The 20,526-nt window shown below is 42.6% G+C and overlaps 1 long non-coding RNA gene across 1 annotated transcript in view; it reads right to left on the minus strand.

Moving 5' to 3' along the window:
* Positions 1-2,025: 2,025 nt before the first annotated feature.
* Positions 2,026-20,526, minus strand: part of LOC147016607 (uncharacterized) — a 48,676-nt gene continuing 30,175 nt past the window's right edge. Inside the window, exon 2 of the long non-coding RNA XR_015049683.1 lies at positions 2,026-2,906. This is a non-coding gene — a long non-coding RNA (uncharacterized LOC147016607). The remainder of the gene's footprint in view (positions 2,907-20,526) is intronic.

Below are 20,526 nucleotides of genomic sequence, written 5' to 3' on the forward strand. Positions count from 1 at the left end.
CCATTGATACAGCATCTTTTTCACCACCTTATTTAACATGTTACATGAGTTCTTCGTGCCTGTTCTTTGTGTCCTGTATGACGTCCAAACAGCAAGTTTCCTGTTTGTAACGATTTTCAATTCTGTTTGATTGCCAGGCAGGCAGATAAACTAAACAAAAAATTATCTCACTCCTCTCTGCCCATGTGTGATCGGGACGACTTCAGAGCCAAGGTACTGCTAAACTCCAGGTTCGTTTTCCGATTTATGTTCAAAATAGAACGTTTAATTGAAATCAAGTCGTTTCTCGACCATAAACCAACATTCGCAGACAGAAGGACAAACAGACAGACGGAAATCAACCAACTGCTTCACCCCGATTTTCGCTTCGCGTGTGCGTGGCAACTCCACCATCCACCGGCCCCTAACCATCCAGTCCTGGATTATGTGGAGCTATCATAGAGGTTTGTAAGTGTACCAAGAGGATATAAGCAGATAATATGTGGTGCAGGATAAGGGTGAAACAAGTGAGATATGTGTGTGTATTTTCACTTTGGAGTATTTGTTTATTCCTGATGTAGGCTCTTGTGTTTGTAATCTACGTATGTACTGTTAACATGTTGGGCTGTTGTCCCATCCAATCGCACCTTGCTTACCTTCCCTTCTCTAGATTTTCTCCACGAATGTTTCTTGGCACACCCGACCCTCTTTGTCACAATAAAAGCGCACGAATCCTCGCAGGCTGCCCAGTCATTTGCCTGTTAGCTCTCGGGAGATACAAGTGTGCTTGTGCTGGGCCTGGCTATGGATTCCAGTAATGGGTTAGCTATAATTTAAATTTTATGGTTTTGGTGTTTAGAGAGTGTTGGCTCAATGAGCATTATTGTCTTTTTCTGCATCTAACCTTCCTATTTCTAGAAAGTACAGTAATGTCAGATTGAAGGATGCTGGGTTTTCTGTCAAAGTGGACTTGCATTCTGTCAACCACCACCATTTATCTTTCATAAAACCATGTCATTTTATGACACAATGTAGATACATAGTAATGTGATGCATCGTGGAACTTCCCTGAGAGTCAGTTCTTCCCTGAGAATGTGACAAACTCCTGAGACTATCCCAAAGACTCAAGAGCTCAGTGGGCTGTCACCGTTTTTGCACAGTCCCTGGGTTTGAGTCCTTGATTTTGAGTGCCTGGGGTTTGAGTCCTTGGGTTTAAGTCCCTGGGTTTGAATCATTTGGTTAAGTCCTTGGGTTTGATTCCTTTGGTTTGAGTCCCTGGGTTTGGGGCAAGATTTTTCACACTAGCCCCAGGTGGGAATTTATTCCTGTTTATTAAATTATTCACCTGCAGATTGATTTCCAACAGACAAATATATGCACACACTTACACACACACACACACACACACACACACACACACACACACACACACACACACACACACGCACGCACGAAAGTTGATACATTGATACCGAGGAGGGCTCTGTTCCACTTTAAGAATATGTGTGAAAGTTGCTGCTGTTGACTGCTATCTCCACATGTGGGTCAGTTTCAGGAGGTGGCCACCGAACAAGTGTCAAAATATCCACCTCCGTTAGGATGTGTGTGTGTGTGTGTGTGTGTGTGTGTGTGTGTGTGTGTGTGTGTGTGTGTGTGTGTGTGTGTGTGTGTGTGTGTGTGTGTGTGTGTGTGTGTGTGTGTGTGTGTGTGTGTGTGTGTGTGTGTGTCCAGGCCATAACTTTTTTACCATTGGAGCTTTTGTCATCAAAATTTATTTTTAAAAACTTTATGAAAATATTGAGAAAAGAATTTAAAATTGCGTCAAAATGTGAAAGGGCAACGTCATAGTGACAATAAATATCCCTTATTCGCCCGTCCGCAGCACGTCAAGCTCGAGACGCAGAGTAAAAAAAAATAAAAAAATCTTCAGTGTTTATTTATTATTGAGATTCAGTGTGTATGTCCAGTTGAGTATGTATGTCCATCCAGTGTGTATGTCCATATCTATAACTTTTGTTTTTAACCAATTAAGCTTGAGTCAGCAAATCATCAACAAACCTTTATTTTGAGATCGTGGAGAACACGAATTAATAAAATGTACAATTTCTTTTAACTGTCGTTTTCATCAAGTTTAGTTCGAGTACAAAGCGGACACGGACAGACTTGGCATTTTCAGATGCTTTCTAAATCCTGTAATTACAAACACACGATCAAGTGTATGTGTGTACTTGTGTGTAATATACAAAAACAAGTTTTCAGCTGCAGGTCATTCACGACCATTTTAGCTGGTTAATTGCCTCTCTGTTCATTGCTTGCCTCGAGGGTTTAAGTAATCATTTTCGATCTTTTCTAGTGTATGACAAATGACATAGTTTGAATCTCCAGGGGAGACTCTTGAGATGGAAATGTCATTATCAAGCCTTGAACCGAAAATGTAACCCAACAGCTGCTGGATCCGTGGTCTCCAGGTATGTATACACGATGTACACGAGTTCAGACACGATGTTTAACCGCACTAAGTATGTGTCCACGATGTATCTGAAGAATCCCAAATGAATATCTGTCATCTCGTTTGCATAAACACGACTGCGATGGTAAAAGCTGCTTGCCTTTTGGTTTTCGTCCCTCAAATCAGCTGTGCTGATTCATTCAAACACAAGGCTGCCTGCAACCAGAAGGATGCACCCCTCTTTAGCTTCCGACGAAAAATCCATTTTATCAACATCCACAATTGTGTCGGCAGTGAAAGAGGAAGGTGAGGCGGGGTGAGGAGGAGGGGAGGGAGAGAGTCGGGAATCCCAGCACTATACGGATCTAGGGTTAGGGTGCTTGGAAGCTTCAAACACGCGCTTCTGACACCTGCTGACTCCTGTGATCTGACTTGACTCCAGGCATGTCCTACACGCATGATTGGCAGCGGGAATCACCTGCAAACGGCAAACGAAATCACTCAGTTGCAGCTGGGTTTCAACGAGTGCAATCGCATACGATACGAAATGGAAATCGACAAGAACGAAACCTGGACAGAAATATCAACAATTGACTTCCCTATTTAAACTGTTGATAGGTTAGGAATATTACCAAGGATATAGGAGATAGCACAAAGGAAACTTTTAAAAAGGCAAAATGATCCCACTATATCTGGACCCGGTAAGGAGGGAGGATGAGCAGTGGACGATGGGGGAGAGGGATACGGATGGTTGCAAACTCACTGTAAACTGTTGGATGAAGGGCAAACTTCATGTCTCCTCCTGTTATTGTTTTCCCCAAAACGGATAAAAAAAAGTTTTGCCTTTTTTAAAACAATTGTTGAGGCTCATAGAGGAGCCAATCAACAAAGGGCAGCACTCAACAGGTTCACGGATTACCAAAGTGTATTTGGGAGATGGAGGTATGATGGACATACACAAGGAGTAGCAATGGCCTGTAAAGGTACAACATTGGAAAGATCCATCCATCCATCCATTGGGACCATACTCTGTGCAGAGCATTGGTTCTGCCGAAGCAGTCTCCTTGACTATTGGGTACAATCCTGGACGGGTCATCACTCCAACACAGGATAGCAGCAAGCTCACACTCATTTTGCCAACCTCAGAAGGATGACAGGCAGAGTCAACCCCACCTGGTATTAATTCAACAGCTGAGTGGGATTTGAACTCAGGATACAAGGATCCCAAGCCCACCACCATAACCATTGAGCCAACACCAAGCATATTGCAAAGATGGAAAGAACCAATGTTTGTAGAATAGATCATGGATGTGCATGGGTGAGCACACGAGGTCATGGAGCGCAGCACATTTGAAAGTCTAAAGTGAGGACGAAACAGAGGAGACTGGGAGACGACTCCACAACCAGGATAACAAGAGGAAGAATGAATGCAGGTGGGCACCCAGTCTAGACTTTGGTAAGGTGAGCAGATGAGGGTTTCTAGAGGAATTCGTGTTACCTGGGGTGACTTAGAGATGGCAGGAGGAAGACCAGATGTAAGGTTGGATGAAATAAAGAGTCCACCAACTTGATGCCAATGCGAGAGAACAGTCTTTGGGTATTCTCTTATCTTGCCATTCCAATGGTGTGGGAAGGCCTTGGTTTCAGCCAACTTATGAGTCTCGCAAGACAAAGTCATTGTGCGCTGGCAACCCGATGAGTGTTGAGATCATACTGTCTATTCACCTGTGTGTGTCTGTGTTTGTGCCTTGCCATTACAGTGACTCGGAAAAGGCTATGGCAAACCACCTCGTGCATTTTCTGCCTCAATAGTGCTTTGGAAGCATTCCAACTCTGGAAAGAGTTTGGACGTTGAACTGGAATGAAACAGTTGTAAACATTAATTGCAACTCAGCGGGATGACAGTTTGTGGCTTTGGTGTCTCGCACTTCTATGATTCGTCTTCCTCCACACCACTGACACCAGAGGCATAAATGTTTCCCTTTTCTATGGAAACATGACATAAACACGAAAGGATATGCCTGCTTTTCCACTTCCTCAAAATCCATCCTGTATTGGCACATGCATGTATGATCAGCAGGATATTTTGGTCATCGTCGCTTACGAGTTTGTTTCGACCCAAATTATTTTTGAGAGACGGAAGAGAATCTGTCTCTGTCTGTCTCTGTCTGTCTCTCTCTCTCTCTCTCTCTCTCTCTCTCTCTCTCTCTCTCTCTCTCTCTCTCTCTCTCTCTCTCTCTCTCTCTCTCTCTCTCTCTCTCTCTCTCTCTCTCTCTCTCTCTCTCTCTGTCTCTCTCTTCCCTCTCTCTTCTCTTTTCCTGTTCATTCATTTTCAAGCATATTGTACCTAACCCACTGTCCGCTACTATCAATTCGCATTTCACTCTTCCATGAACCGAGATCGTGTAAAAAAAATAAATAAATAAATAAATAAAGCGTTATATAAATGGGAAATTTTATGAATGATACAAATCACAATCTTGAAAACGCACTTTTAAAAGAAAAAAAAATTAAATCTTGACTGCACAATGAATGACAAAACTTGACATAAGAGCGTAAGAGTTCCTGGAGTTGCATGCTCCATGCCGTTCAGTCCAAGGAGGTGCAAGAGTCACTTGTGGGGGGTTATAAAGCACCCCCCTGACATATCCAGCACTGTTAATCTATTACTAACCAAGGCTACTCTTGCTTGCATTCACAGCACAAATATTGTCGTGCCCAATGCACGGCCGCAAGTTTGTGGAGTGACCATTTCGACTTGTCCACCTTTGACCCTTAATTATTTGACTTGACGAACTCCATTTATTTCGTCTCTTCTCTCCAACTCCATCGCTACGACCACATATCTATATGTAAGGACCTCTTCTGAGCGTTTACCCGAATTTTTTTTGCAATTTGCGGTTGGTGAATAATCATTAGAACATCTTCTTATGAGCCAGTGAGGATGAACTGCAAATGGTGTCATTTTCAAGTCATATTATGCGCACTCAAGTTATTTATGATTGACTTTCACTTGCTCTGCTGAACACAAAGTACACGTTTTGTTTGGTGGCGCGGAGCGTGTCGTACCATCGCAAACTTGTGCAACAGGTAAGGTGAGCCGTGCTGGTAAGGATTTTCCGGTAAAACCAGAAAGGGAAGAACGACGAGAACACCTGATTTTAAAGGTACAGACATGTTGAAAGCATGGCCTGGAGGGCAACAATTTGTCTTCCTTTGTGGCTTCACTTGTTCGAGTCTCAAGGTCTGCCTTCCCACTCGATGGACTTCTGTTTTTGCAAAGTTGCAAATTAAAACGGTGGCCTCGTGCATGCACTAGTTAATCAATAAAACCGCCAATAGATTCATTGCGTAATCCAAATCTCGATTGCCTGTTTGACGTTTCCATTTGGGCAACGACTTATCAGCTCGAATGCGACCGATCGCATCAGACCGTCGGTTAAACTGTCCATCACTCTGATCTCAGAAGATTATAATCACAGTTCAGACTGGTTGGGGGGGACTCGAGAGCCGATGGGGAGACCTCCACGGAAAACCGAGAGCTGTGGGGCTGATGGACCCCAGAGGCAGCTGCTCGGCTCCGGTCTGTCTGACGTGTTCCTCGGTGGAGTCGAATGCGACGACAACTGCCGGCCTGGTGCGGCGCCAGTAAGGGTGCCGCATCATGGAGCATACCATTGGACTTGTAGAAAAACGGATTAAAAAAAAAAAAATAAAAATCAACGGGACGTGGATTTCGGTGCCAGCAGACGTGGAAAGCAAAGGAGAATCTGACGTTTCGGGCGTTAACCCTTCGTCGGAGCAATTAATATGCCCTGCTCATTTCATCAATTGTTCTATTATTGATTGTTTGACAAGCAGATGGACACTAGCCTTTACCAGCAAGCCTAGATGTGTGTCGTCTGCTGTGCTGCCATTGTTAGCTGGGTTAAACAATACGGTCATGATTTGACAATATATCCTATCCACAAAGAAAGATAGATCACATGATCACACCTTAGCCTTTTCAATGTCTCGTGCTATCCCAGAGGGATACGCTGCTGTAGGTTGTTCTTAATCTAGTTAGACACGTATGCTCTGATACCAGCCAGGTACAACAAAATATTTAAATTTGCAGAAGAACCAGGTGCGCAGCTTTTCTGATCTGCTGAATGGATGGTGTGTGTGTGTGTGCACGTGCAAGTGTGTGCGTGTGTGTGTGTGTGTGTGTGTGTGTGTGTGTGTGTGTGTGTGTGTGTGTGTGTGTGTGTTGGGCGCTGTACCCTCTCCACCTTTAATTCACAGGATCGGGCAAAATTACGAGCTACTTGCTTTCAGTGGTCACTTTGGTCACGTGACATTTATTTTTATCATTTATACCGAGATCTCAAGGTCAGGGCTACCAGGATGCACTCGTCTTTGAGCTGTCCATCAGGTGGGTTCGAATCCAAACTTGGCTATAAACTCCAGCCCTGAAGTTTCACGGATAGGGTGATCCATCAATCAGTGTGACCACTCCTCATTTTCATAAATGCCAAGGTGAGCCAATGAAAAAAGCCAAGAATTCACAAGGTTTTGGAAAAGCGATGATAATAGAAAACCTATACGTCAAGAAAACCTATAGAAAAACCAAGAAGCCAAGGTGAACAACGAATAGCCAAGATCTTGTGAAAAAAAGCCAAGGAGTGGTCACGCTGCCATCAATGTGTGGGGCCCGTCTCTCGGATGGACATTAAACTGGACGTCCCGTCTGCCAGCATTAGTTGGTGGTCGTTAAAATCCCACGATGTCCTTCGAGAAGAGTAGGCAAGCTATCGCCTACACTCTGAACGAATTACAAATTCCCACCAAAATCACCTTCAACATAACCTCAGCCCTGGCTGGACAGCCATTTCGTGAAAGATTTTCAGGTCAAAAACCTTCCCCGGCCGAGCCCACAGCACAAGGTTCTTGATCAGATTGCAGTAGTGATCCGAGTTTCGTACATTAGCTTGTCCAGATGTCCCCTGCAGGACCAGGACATCAGGAGGCATCAGCGTAGTCTCGCATCAATCACCAAGGCATTTGGAAACTATCCACAAACCAACACAGCGAAGGTGATTTCAACCTCGGAATCCCAGCATCACAATGTCAGCGCTCATACATGGCAACGGCAAGCAGGCCATCCTGCCTTGTCATCGCCAGTTCGTACGCAGATCAACAGGACAATCAGGGCAGGACGAGGTACAAATATTGGGAAATAAAACAATGTTCACACAAAAGGGGGAGGGAGGCAAAACGAGTGGGGGAGAAACACAATGATGTAAAGTTTTCATTGCAGACCATTTGCCAAGTGGAATTTCATTGTTGGGTCTTGGCCGGAGGGCAGACCTCTTCCTTATATCCTATTCGCATTTACCAAGGGTACAGGCGGTAAGTGAATTGGCACCAACATTTCCTGGACTCCTTCCCCAGGCCTCAATAAGTGGGTAAAACAATGCTGCAAGTGTGTGAGAGGTGGAATTATCTTATATCCACTTAAATTGATGCTCGAGGAAGGTGAGCTGGAAAGGTGCTGTGCACAGCACTCGGTACATTCAAACACACTTTTAAAATGGTGATTGAAAAAAGGAAAATACTTAAATCAGGTTCTTGGAGAGCTGCAACGAAACCAAAAAATGAATATATATATATATATATATATATATATATATATATATATATATATATATATATATATATATATATATATATATTCCACTCGACAGGTAAGAAATCGTGTTAATTGATTGTTATGACGTCATTATTGGGGCTTGGGTTCCATCATTTGACATCATGGCGAGCTTCATGGAAGCATCCCAGGCTCAATCCTCGAAGCTGCATTCCCTGTGTGCCAGCTGAGAGCAGGCGATGAACTGTGTGCTGACAGGCGAGGAGGGTGAGGTCCCACTTTGTCCACAACAGATCCCGACCACAAACAAGGTTCACAGATGGCATCGTGTTCCTACCGGCGAGCTTCACTGGGATTTACAAGATCACTTATTGGCAATCTCCATCATCCTCGGCTCCTCGCATTCGCTTGGTGCTTACACACATGGAAATTCTATTGTTACTCTCCTTTCCAAATCAACGTGATACTGCCTCTTCTTTTTATTCTTCTTCGTCTCCAACGGCCACAATCGCGAGAGAGGGTTTGGCCCAAATCTTTCACGAACCGGTTGGGCAGGCCTTCCGTTTCGACTTAACGTTTAATATGGCAGGAATTTCCAATTTGTTCATGGTGCCGATGATGGCTTGCAGACTCTTTGTGAATGACACCGTTGGACCTTTAACGTCCACCAACTAATATCGACAGACGGGATGACCAGTTTAACGTCCATCCGAGAGAAGGTTCACACATAGATGAATCATCCTGCCAGTGAAGCACCGGGATGACAGTTTATAGCTCGGTCGGGATTCGAACCCAGGCTAAACAGCTCACGAGGTGAGTGTGCGTACCTCAAATCCACGAGGCCATCCTGCAAGTTCAACCCACACGTCACACTGATTTTCGGAGCAAATGGGTGAGTACGTGATCCCATGGTGCAGATTGGCCGAATAAGAAACATCTTTATTTCGTTGAGTACATGGGGGTTTGTTCATTGGTGTCATGATAACTTCATCTCGTGGAGCCATTCATCTAATTCTACAGGTAACAAACGCACTAATGACCAACATGCACTCCAATCATCTGCAACCCAAGTATTTGTGAGACCTCCATCATTCAAGTCACGTGACTGATGCACCTGGCAGAAGTTTTAATAACAGACCCACAAACATGTGCCATTCACTTAGCACAACACTCTTGTCCAGCGGTTGCTGAACTGCTTGCTTGTTTATTGTGAATTGAAATGGTTGCCCTAAGCTTATGATTAACTTTGATAGATATGTATATATAATGACAGTGTTGTCTCGTCACTGACAGACAATCCCAAACAATTCTTGCAGGCCAGTTGGTATATCTGCAGTCATCAAAAGATGTCTCTTTCATTGCAGTAGGCCTCTTGCCACAGTTTGCCATGGCCGGGATGTCCCTGCGGTATGTCTGATACTCCGCTGTTAGAAAGCTACAAACATCAGAGATGGCGCGTGGCCTGATAAAGTCATATTGGAGTCCAAGGTTCAGCAATCCTTATCCGGTGCATCACTTCGCTTGCTCTCCCTAACGCTTCTTCTTCTTTTTTGATATGCACCACATGCCTGTGGGGAGGATTGCTTGGTGGGGGTTGTTGGGTCTGCTGCTGATGAAGTGCCCCCTGTAGGTTAGGGTAGGAATTTGGAATTTGGCCGTGGTGCTGGCTGCAGTTCACAAACGATATCCACTTGAGGCTTGAGCAAGACACTGGCCTGCGAAACACCAGGATGACAGTTTATAGCTGGGACAAGATCCCAGGCTAAATGGCTCAGAGGGGAGTGTGCGTACTTCAAGGCTATCCTGCCAGCCGTTCCCAACACAAGAATAAATTTGGGATTTTGTTCTCAGCAAGCTCAGAGTCTTGCAAGAGTGGTGAATTGTTATTAAACTGCTTCCTGATCAGGCTCGCTCATGACGCCCAGTTATGAAGAAGTTGAACAAGCCGGTAGGCAACATGGGTGGTCGCTACATAATTGCGTACTAGTCATACAGTTTTCGACGGATAGGACTGAAATTTTTTGACAAAGAGTTTGATTATAGTGTGCATAAAAGCGCAGAAGCCGATTTTTGATTTTCGAAAAAAATAAAAATAAAAATATTTATCGGATTTTTTCAAAAATGTCAAAGTCCCGTTGCTAGGCAAAGGTGATGTCCATAGCAACGGTGCTCAAAAGCATACAACTAGATCCTGGTATGAACCTACCTGTCAAGTTTCATCAAAATCGGTTGACTCCTCTGACTTCCAGAGCTGTCCATTACATACATACATACAGACAGAAAACCTGAGAATCACGGTAGTCTTGCGACCACCCAACAAATACAGCAGATGTTTGGAAATATCTTCATCCAAATAAACAACCTGATGGCTCATTCAAAGTGTTGATAATTTGTACGACAAAAGATGTAAATATTCTATGAAAAGATTATTTCTTTCTGTTCCCCATGTGAGTTCCAAACATCAGATCTTGAATAATATATATATATATATATATATATATATATATATATATATATATATATATATATATATATATATGTGTCCCAAAAGTCACCGAGGGATTTAGAAATCAAACAATATTTGCTTTTTTAATAATTTATGATTCTTTTTATACCAAAATTAAATTTACTTTATGTATGAAAAATGATGCAGCTTAGATGTCCTCCATTTTCAGCTTCGCAAAGACGGCTCTTTCGACAGCATTTTCCATAACAGCAAACAATAACTCCAGCTGCAGCCCTCAAATTTCTGCACGGATGTTGTCCTTGAACTGCTGAATTTTATGGGGCTTATTGATGTACACACTCTCCTTTGGGTAACCCCAAAGAAAATAATCGGGAGGCATCAAATCAGGAGAATGTGATGGCCAAGAAATTTCTGAATTTCGCGAAATTATTCGGTGTCCATGCTCTTTGGGTGAGAATAATTGATCAATGAAATTTAAAATAAAATTCCACGATTTTGGTTCTTTGTTCAGTTGGGAATTTTCCCATGGGTGATTTCCAAATGTTAATCTAAATTCTGAAAAGAAAAGAAAAACAAATTATTAAAAAACAGAAATATTATTCAATTTCTAAATCCCTTGGTTACTTTTGGGACACCCTGAATATATGCATATTTATATATTCTAGTGCGTGCCTGTACGTGCGTGGCCGTACTTGAAAAAAAAAACTTTCAAACCGCGTGCCAGAAACAACCACACAGGCCGTTGCTTCGCTCTCGCGTGCCCATATGTGCAAACCCCCCCCCCAAAAAAAACCAACTTTCAAACAACCACACAGGCCGTTCCTTCGCTCTCGTAAACGACGACTGGATTGAGGCATTGTGTTTATCTATAAATGCGCATCAGAAATCGAGAAATCATTATAATACAGGAAGTCATCACTATCCGGAAGTCAATATGTTGTAACCCATAATGGGGAACGCGCTCTAACTTGGCCATAACTTGGGAACCACTTGTCCAATTAATTTCAAACCTTTTGAAAGGCAAACAAACAGAGATTGCTGGAATTATAGATAGATTGAAGATAGATACTGTGGGTGCAAAACGCCAAGCAATGTGTCCTGTCATTGGTAACAAAGGCGCCCTTTCCCCATCGGCCACGCCTACGCAGCAGCGTGTCCTGTCATTGGTTTGGTAAATAAATGGCCATAACTTGGGAACCACTTGTCCGATTAATATCAAACCTTGAAAAGGCACATCCTCAGGTCCCCAGCAATAGACCTGGCAAGTTTCAATTAGATCGGACAAGTGGTTGTCGAGAAACAGCGGTCACAGACACACACACTGCTGGAAATATATATATATATATATATATATATATATATATATATATATATATATATATATATATATATATATATATATATATATATATATATATATATATATAGACCAGTGCATGCCCGTAGGTGCGTGCAAAAAAATAATAATAAAAAAAACTTTCAAACCGCGTGCCAGAAACAACACAGGCCGATGCTTCGCTCTCGTAAACGACACACACACACACACACACACACACACACACACACACACACACACACACACACACACACACACACACACACACACACACACACACACACACACACACACATTGCTGGAATTATCGATAGATGAAATGAGGTCAATGAGATGACAAATGAAGGGGTTGAATGCAGACTGAAGAGCAATGAGTAAGGAAACCCCTCGTTGTGAATCGTTTTTACCACCAAATTGAGATGTGCTTCGTTGGCAAGTATGTTGAGTGGAGCTGAATTCCTTAACACTTCCAAAGGCCACAACGTTTTGACAATTGGAAACAAAAAAAAAGTTGTGCACTTTTTTTGATAATTTATTTTTGGAACAATTTTTCTTCAATAAATAAATAATGATAAAAATTGTCTACATGTACACACCTTTATCTCGTTAGCACCTCTTCATAAACAACTGCTGAGGAAACGGCGCTTCTTCTTTGTTTCCTCGTCCAGGGCAAGAATGTGGAGGCTGCTGGATCTGCCAACGTTTTGATAAATTATTCATTTTAATGGCCAATTATTCAATTAGCACCAACGTATTTTGCCTTTTTGCAATGTCGTCGCAAGGAAAAACACAAAGAGAAGAGAAGAGAAGAGAAAAAAAAACGTCCGTGTAAAAAAAAAGAAATGACTTCCTGGTTCGGAGCATACCAGCTCACACTAATGTTTATGCACCGTCTAATATGAAAACGATCATAACTTGGGGCATTGTGTTTATCTATAAATGCGCATAAGAAATCGAGAAATTATTAGAATACACGAAGTTATCATTACCCGGAAATCCGTACGTTGTAACCCATAATGGGGAACATGGCTGAGGTTCCCTTCCCCCATCAGCCACGCCCACGCAGCAACGTGTCTTGTCATTGGTTGGTAAATAGATGGCCATAACTTGGGAGGCACTTGTCTGATTAATATCAAACCTTGAAAAGGCACATCCACAGGGCCCCAGCAAGTTATATCTGGCAAATTTCAATTATATCGGACCAGTGGTTGTCAAGAAACAGCGGTAAAGGCCCGGTCACACCTTGACGTTTTAGCAAGAGATGGCAACGTATTAAAATGTATGTAAAACGCTGGCTTACGTTGAACTTTTGATGTTTTTTTTTAAAGATTCGGACTTATTCATAGCGACTTGGTCTTGTGTATAACGCATTGGTAACGGACACAGAACGTTTCGTTGTGTTATAGATAACTTATACCAACGAATGCTGAACCTGTTGTCGGCCGACACAACCGATGCCCAACGATAGTCTAACTATCATATCATATCGTATATCGCGATAGCATATCGCGTTGCACGCATCGCCGACGATGTCGTGACCTAGCCTATTAAAAGGCTGACGCACAACGATTCGAATCATAACTGCCGTAGAAATGGAAGTGACAACATTGCGGTCACACCTTGGCGATCTTGCCAGCGTATGCCGACCTAAGAAAAATGTGTCTAAAACGTTTGCGCACGTCAAATACGGTATGAGTAAGTTTTGTATACGTGAGTAGAATGCTAAAGTACGCTATCATACGTCGTAGTAAGTAGAGTACGTCAAGAAATTTTAAACATGTTCAAAATTTTACGACGTACTCGGCGTATGACACACGTTCCGCATGCGATGGGGATAAGTTTTACACACGATATGTGGACGCTTACACACTTCCACAAAGGCTACTTATAAGCTACTCATAAGTCGAAACACGTTGCGGTAATGTCTTTTTTACGCGAAACTTATTTCTAACTTATGTTTGACGTGCTTTGAACCAATTCTTTACGTAGTCCCAACACACATTGACGTATGTAGACGTATTCCAATGACGTCTTCCGGTCGACAAAAAAAATAAATGAACGCGTTTCTAGCTTACAACTGCCATATAAAGACGTGTTCCCAGCGGTTTTGGGAATTGGTATATAAAAATGCTGCTCATAAAAGGGGAACCCAACAGTGTTTTCGAGTCCTTTTTGAGTCGATGTCCATGTCAGCAGTAACAGTATCAGTATCAGTATCAGTATTAGTATTAGTAGTAGTTTGTTCATGTTGGCAGTAGTAGGTGAGTGTGAGGGGGAGGGTGTGGGTTATGATGGATCCTCCTTGCGTCCGCGTGTCCACGGGTAGGAGACATCTTTTCACCATTGTTCGAAGTTCTTCGCGGCTAATTTTTTATGGGGCTTTTTCAACAATGAGCTATAGCTTGTTTTTACGATTTAGGTCTATTTATAACGGGTTGGACAAATGCACAATGAACTAATAATGTGCATAGAGCGCTTTGATTACTTATAGATACGATATACCAACGAATAATTATCGTGAAGCCGGCGTTCACAAACTATGCCCAAGGATAGCCTAACTTATCCATATCGTGCGGCAGTTTATCTTTGCCGGTGACGTAGGGTTTGCTATTCATCGGCTGCCACTCAACGATTTAAATGGCTGCATCTCCACTATTGAAAGTAGACGCTTGCGCTCAACAATTGGATTTTTTTTTACACTCAACGACTTTTAAACGGTACCACTCAGCTATTTTCATTGTTTACAATGAACGATTTAAATTGCTGTCACTCGCCTTTGTTTTTTGACACTGGGGTTTGGAAATTTGAAGCGTTTCTTCTGAACGTGTTAAAACGCTCAAACTCGACTATTTTAAATAGACGCTGCCGATGGACAATTGGAATCATAGCCAAGCTAGACATCGAAGTGTGAACATCCTCGTCATGCCGAAGAAAAGTTTGAAGAATGCTGCAAATAAGTGTCCTGGCTGTGGCCATGGACGCTGACGCAAGGCGATCCGTTATACCGACGTCTTTCAGCCTATGAGTAACTTAAAAGTAACGTCTGTCGATGTGTGGCAACGATCGCGTAACGTGCCAACAACACGTTAATCATAGGTTAGCAATAAGTTTCGGGTACGCTAAACATTACCTCGGCGTGTCTCAACTTATGATTAACTTACAAGTAGCATGTGTTGACATCTGTCAACGATCGCAGACCGTGCATACAACTTGTGGCCAGCGTAGCCGAACGTGTGAGTCATACGCCGGCATACGTCATGAAATTTCAAGCATGAAAAAATTTTTAGGACAAGCAAAAAGTACAACATTTAAAGCCAACGTACAACGACGTATGGCAGTGTTTTTCAGCGTGCTCTCAATGTTATCAAAACTTACCCATAATGTATTCAACGTGTGCCAGCGTTTTAGAAAAAATATTCAAAAATCGGCATACGTTGGCTAAAACGTCAAGGTGTGACCGGGCCTTAACACACACACATATTGCTGGAATTATATAGATATATATATATGTATATATATATATATATATATATATATGGATGATATATGGATGTATATATATATATATATATATATATATATATATATATATATATATATATATATATATATATATATAGGGATGATATATATATATATATATATATATATATATATATATATATATATATATATATATATATATATATATATATATATATATATATATATATATATATCTTTATATTCATATATATATACATATTTATATCTACATATAGATATATATTTTTATCTTGATCTATCTATATTTATATATTATATAATATATATAAACGTATATACTGCATATACATATATATATATGTATATATATATATATATATATATATATATATATATATATATATATATGCCAATATCATCATGGGTGATGAAGGTGGTGGTCAAGTTTCATTAGAATTGTGTGTAGTTTCTAAGAAGAAAGCAAATATCTATTTTGGGGGGAAATCTCTACGTAGAATCCCTGAGAACCCGCTTTTTCTGGTGCTGGAAACAAACTTTGGTACATCACCGGTGATGAAAGTTGTGCTCAAGTTTCATCGAAATCACGTGTGTAGTTTCAAAGAAGAAGTTTGTGGATGGACGGACGGACGGATTGATGGATGGACGACTACGTTCCAGGTGAGCTAAAAATTAAGCGTAATGCTTTGCTTGAATAAATCTTGTGAAAAATGCAAGGGGCATAGAAAAGGCCCCTTCATGTGGTACGTGCCATGTGGCAAACTATAGAAAAGAAGAGCCTTTGCATAGCTTGTAGAATATACCAAACAATAGGAAATAAGGGACATTCCATGGCTTGTGGAAAATGCCAGATGATAGAATATAAGGTACATTAAAAAAAATCTCGTGTGTATGCTGTACTGCCCTTGTGTTCTTTGAAGAAACCAAGTAATGCTCTGGAAAAGTTCATATAAAGTGGCGCCCTACATATATCGGTTAAAACCCGACAGTACGTCAAAAAAAATTGTGTACCTTGAAAAAGGAAACACGTCAGATAATGTGCACGTGTATTATTCATTTGTTTTAAAAATTGACACCCTTTTATATGAACTTTTCTGGAGCATTACTTGGTTCCTCCGAAGAACACAAGGGTAGTACAGCATGCACACGAGATTTTTTTTAATGTGCCATATTTTCCATTGTCTGGCATTTTCCACAAGCTTTGGAATGTCCCTTCTTTTCTTCAATTTGCTACATGACACATACCATATAAATGGCCTTTTCTATGCCCCTGGCATTTTTCCCCAAGAATGGAACGGTTTCTCTGTATTATACATGGCATTCCATGTTTCAGCCAGTTTTCTTCTGGAATTCGAGCACCTGAAAAACTGATACTTTTTCCAAAGTCCACTTTTACGGTGTCCATCATTTTTGCTATGTCCCGAATTCTGTGGCTCTGGGTATCTTCGAAGTCTTAACAAATGTCCCTCTATTCATGTTATTAAAAATTTCACGGACTTTCGTCCAACAGTTCTAAAGTTATGAGCCTTCACATTTGACTATTTTACCACCGGAATCGAAATTTTTCAATGTCCAACTTTTTGGGGTTTGCTCCATGAGCAAAAACTAGCAAAATAGCAAACACGATTGCACTAAGGTGGTATTTGTTTCGAAAGTCATTAATTAGATGTATTGGCCGATTTATATTCCAAGTTTCAGCTAGTTCCAATGTATAGCCTTTGAGATATAAGCGCCAGCACATTTTGGGCGGACAGTCGGACGGATAGACTGACACCAACGTGAATTGAGGGTTCTCGTTAACTCAAAAATGCGGAAATGTATGTTTCTGAAATTGGAACATATTGCTGTGGGCTGGGGTTCGGTGGCGATAAACGACCGTGAGGGGGAGCAGTAGGGTCGTTTCCACCGAACACCCCAGAATTTAGGTCGTGACTCTCAGATAAATCTGAAAGGTCACGGGTCCCTGAGCGGACCGTGGTCGTCAATATTTCAACGGCGTGCGGTAGGGTTAATTGCCTAATTTCAATACAACTAAGTACACACGTCGTCTAACTACCGGGGAAAACCACACCCTCGACGGACCTCGGGCGGAACGGGCCGTTTACCGAGCCCGATCCGGGTGTAAACCGAGCAAGGATTACCAAGATCCATAAGTCCAAATGAACAATTTACGGCATGAACGGCCTCCCTAATACCCAAGATGCACCGTACTAAACCAATGAAAGAAAGTGACAGACAACGAGCTGGTACATTTAACAGATATTTATTTACAATAGGGAGGGAGACACAGAGCAGAGTTATCCGAATAAAAGAAATGCAATTTACAATGAACAAAAAGCACTTAACAATTCCAAATAAAGACAGGGCCCACTCAGAAACACACACACACACACCAAAATAAATGGACCTCAATGGTCTTTATTCGGCCCTTCGGCTAGAGAGGGAAGGCGAGCTGAGGATCAAGGTTTGGTTGGTACCTCTCCGCCTCGTGTGATCTTCACCAGGCTCGCGCTTGTGGAGCTCGGATTCTGTGGAAGGAAACGGGATCCTCAGCTCGCTCGCTCCCACACAACCCACCTCGGTGGGACTCGAACCCACGCCTCCAGAATCCAAGGAGTGACTTGGCCAGCCGTGAACGATGATCGGCATCCCGAGCACCACAAACACGAACACCAACCAGGACGAGCGCCAACTCTGGCCAACATGATCATTGACCAGGAGCCACGAACCCACCCAGCAGGAACCAACCAAGTTCTCTCTCGCACGAGCAGCTCGCGACCTTTCTTATCCCTCCCCCTCGCGGGGGTGGAGCATCTGCTCTGAGGTAACTCGCCTCCGGATTGGTCGGGGGCATCGCGCGATTCACTGGCCGTCCCTCATTGGACAGGCCCACGGTAGGGGGGGCAACTCCCACCTTTCTGAGACGGAGTCAGAGCTGAGGCGATTGTAGCTCCGCCTACCTCCTCACCTACGGCCACGTGCGTAATGGCGATGGTGGAGAGAGGCAACGGTCCACTGTTGTTGTTGTTGTTGTTGTAGTTGATGTATAAATTGTAACGATAAAATAACTCGGCGCACACCCAAAATTCCCTTTCGACAGAAGGAGGGATTCTAACTATAAACACATACTTATCGAAATAACTAAGCTTAGGGACTGCTGTCTGTTTGTGTGCAAATGGCTTCCAGATTTGTAACAATATTACCTCGACGTACAAAGGATTAAATTTACTTACGAAATTTGCAGCCAATTTTGTGCAGTAATGGTGAAAAACGAATTTTCAGTCCCTGTGTTAAAGTTGCATACAGAGAAACCGTCCCATATAATGGGAGGGGCACTTAGCGCCTTCCTTGATACAATGAATTATAAAAATTGGTAATCTATATATTAATACTGAAGGACCAATTTTGTGCTCCCCCAAGCGGTCAATGCACGGTTTTCTCGGTACTGTGACCTGGATTGAAAGAAACTTTGTACCGAAAAGAATGCATCGCACATAGTGGCAATAGTGAACTTTCAACTCTGAAGCAGAATAAACACTTTTCGTTTTACATTCGTTTACATGGCGACGTGTGACGTCACCACTGAGAGGCGTCAGGACATCATTACGTCCATCGTCGACAGACCGTCACCGCTGAGGTGCAATTCCACTCCTCGAAAATAGCGTCTGCAATGTAAAACCCTCTTCTGCACATGCTGACTATCTCAGAATGTGAATTTGACACAAAAAATGCAACAAGAAACATTGTATCTTCTATATATTAATACTGAAGGACCAATTTTGTGCTCCTCCTCGCGGTCAATTCACGGTTTTCTCGGTACTGTGACCTGGACTGAAAGAAACTTTGTACCTATAAGAGTGCATCGCACATAGTGGCAATAGTGAACTTTCAACTCTGAAGCGGAATAAACACTTTTCGTTTTACATTCGTTTACATGGCGACATGTGACGTCACCACTGAGAGGCGTCAGGACATCATTACGTCCATCGTCGACAGACCGTTACCGCTGAGAGGTGCAATTCCACTCCTCGAAAATAGTGTCTGCAATGTAAAACCCTCTTCTGCACATGCTGACTATCTCAGAATGTGAATTTGACACAAAAAATGCAACAAGAAACATTGTATCTTCTATATATTAATACTGAAGGACCAATTTTGCGCTCCTCCTAGCGGTCGCGTCACGTTTTTCTCGGTACTGTGACCTGGACTGAAAGAAACTTCGTACCTGTAAGAGTGCATCGCACATAGTGGCAATAGTCAACTTTCAACTCTGAAGCATAATAAACTCTTTTCGTTGAGACTGGGGTGAGGAGTGAAGATGCGGGGGCGGGGGATGAAGAGACGGGGGTGAGGAGTGAAGAGGCGGGGTGGCAAGGTAAGCAAATTGAAAGTGGGAGACGGGGGGGTGGAAATGGGGCAGGGGGTGGGTGGGCGGGAGCTGGGGTGAATTAGGCGGGGTTGAGTGTGAGGGGGTGGACAGGGGGCAGGGGCCCGGGGGCAAGTGGGGCGGGGAATCAAGAGACGGGGGGGGGCTGGAGTGAATAGGCGGGGGCGGGACCGGGGTAATTAAATTTTTGGGCGGGGGTAAGCAATTTGAAGACGGGGGGGTGGGGCAGGGGCGGGTGATGAGTAGGCAGGGGCAAGCACGCCCTGTCCAGTCCATGTCCCTCAAGTGTGGTGGGTGAGCTGGTGAGGGTGGTTGAATGAACGGAATCCGTCTGTGACGGGGTTTCGGCTAGTTTGGTAAATTTTTTACATTTCACTCCAGATCTTGACACATATATTTAGTCCATGAAATCTGATTCTCAAATCAGATATGCTATTTTGATTATATACTTTAATTTGTCAGTGAGGATATATCCTGTTTCCAAATCAAAGCATGTTTGAATAGGCCAAACAAAATGGTGAATTAAGACCCTTTCAGGCTGACAGAGGGTTGGCCAAGGCTAAGCCTTAATAGTGGATATTTAAATAAGGCCGTTAATTATCTTCAAAAGGAGTGTTTACATTAACCCAAACACCCAATTTTCATTCAAGCACTAGCTTTGGAGGTCCCTTTAAATGTATGCAAAGTTTCAGGCTGCTCGGTTTCATGGTTTTGCAGTTATAGAAGAGACATATGCACTGACATTTATTATTGCACTTGCAAATACAACCCATCG

Source organism: Eptatretus burgeri, chromosome 11 (assembly GCF_056783735.1).
Source record: "Eptatretus burgeri isolate ZD-2024b chromosome 11, Ebu_testis_v1, whole genome shotgun sequence".
NCBI lineage: Eukaryota > Metazoa > Chordata > Myxini > Myxiniformes > Myxinidae > Eptatretus > Eptatretus burgeri.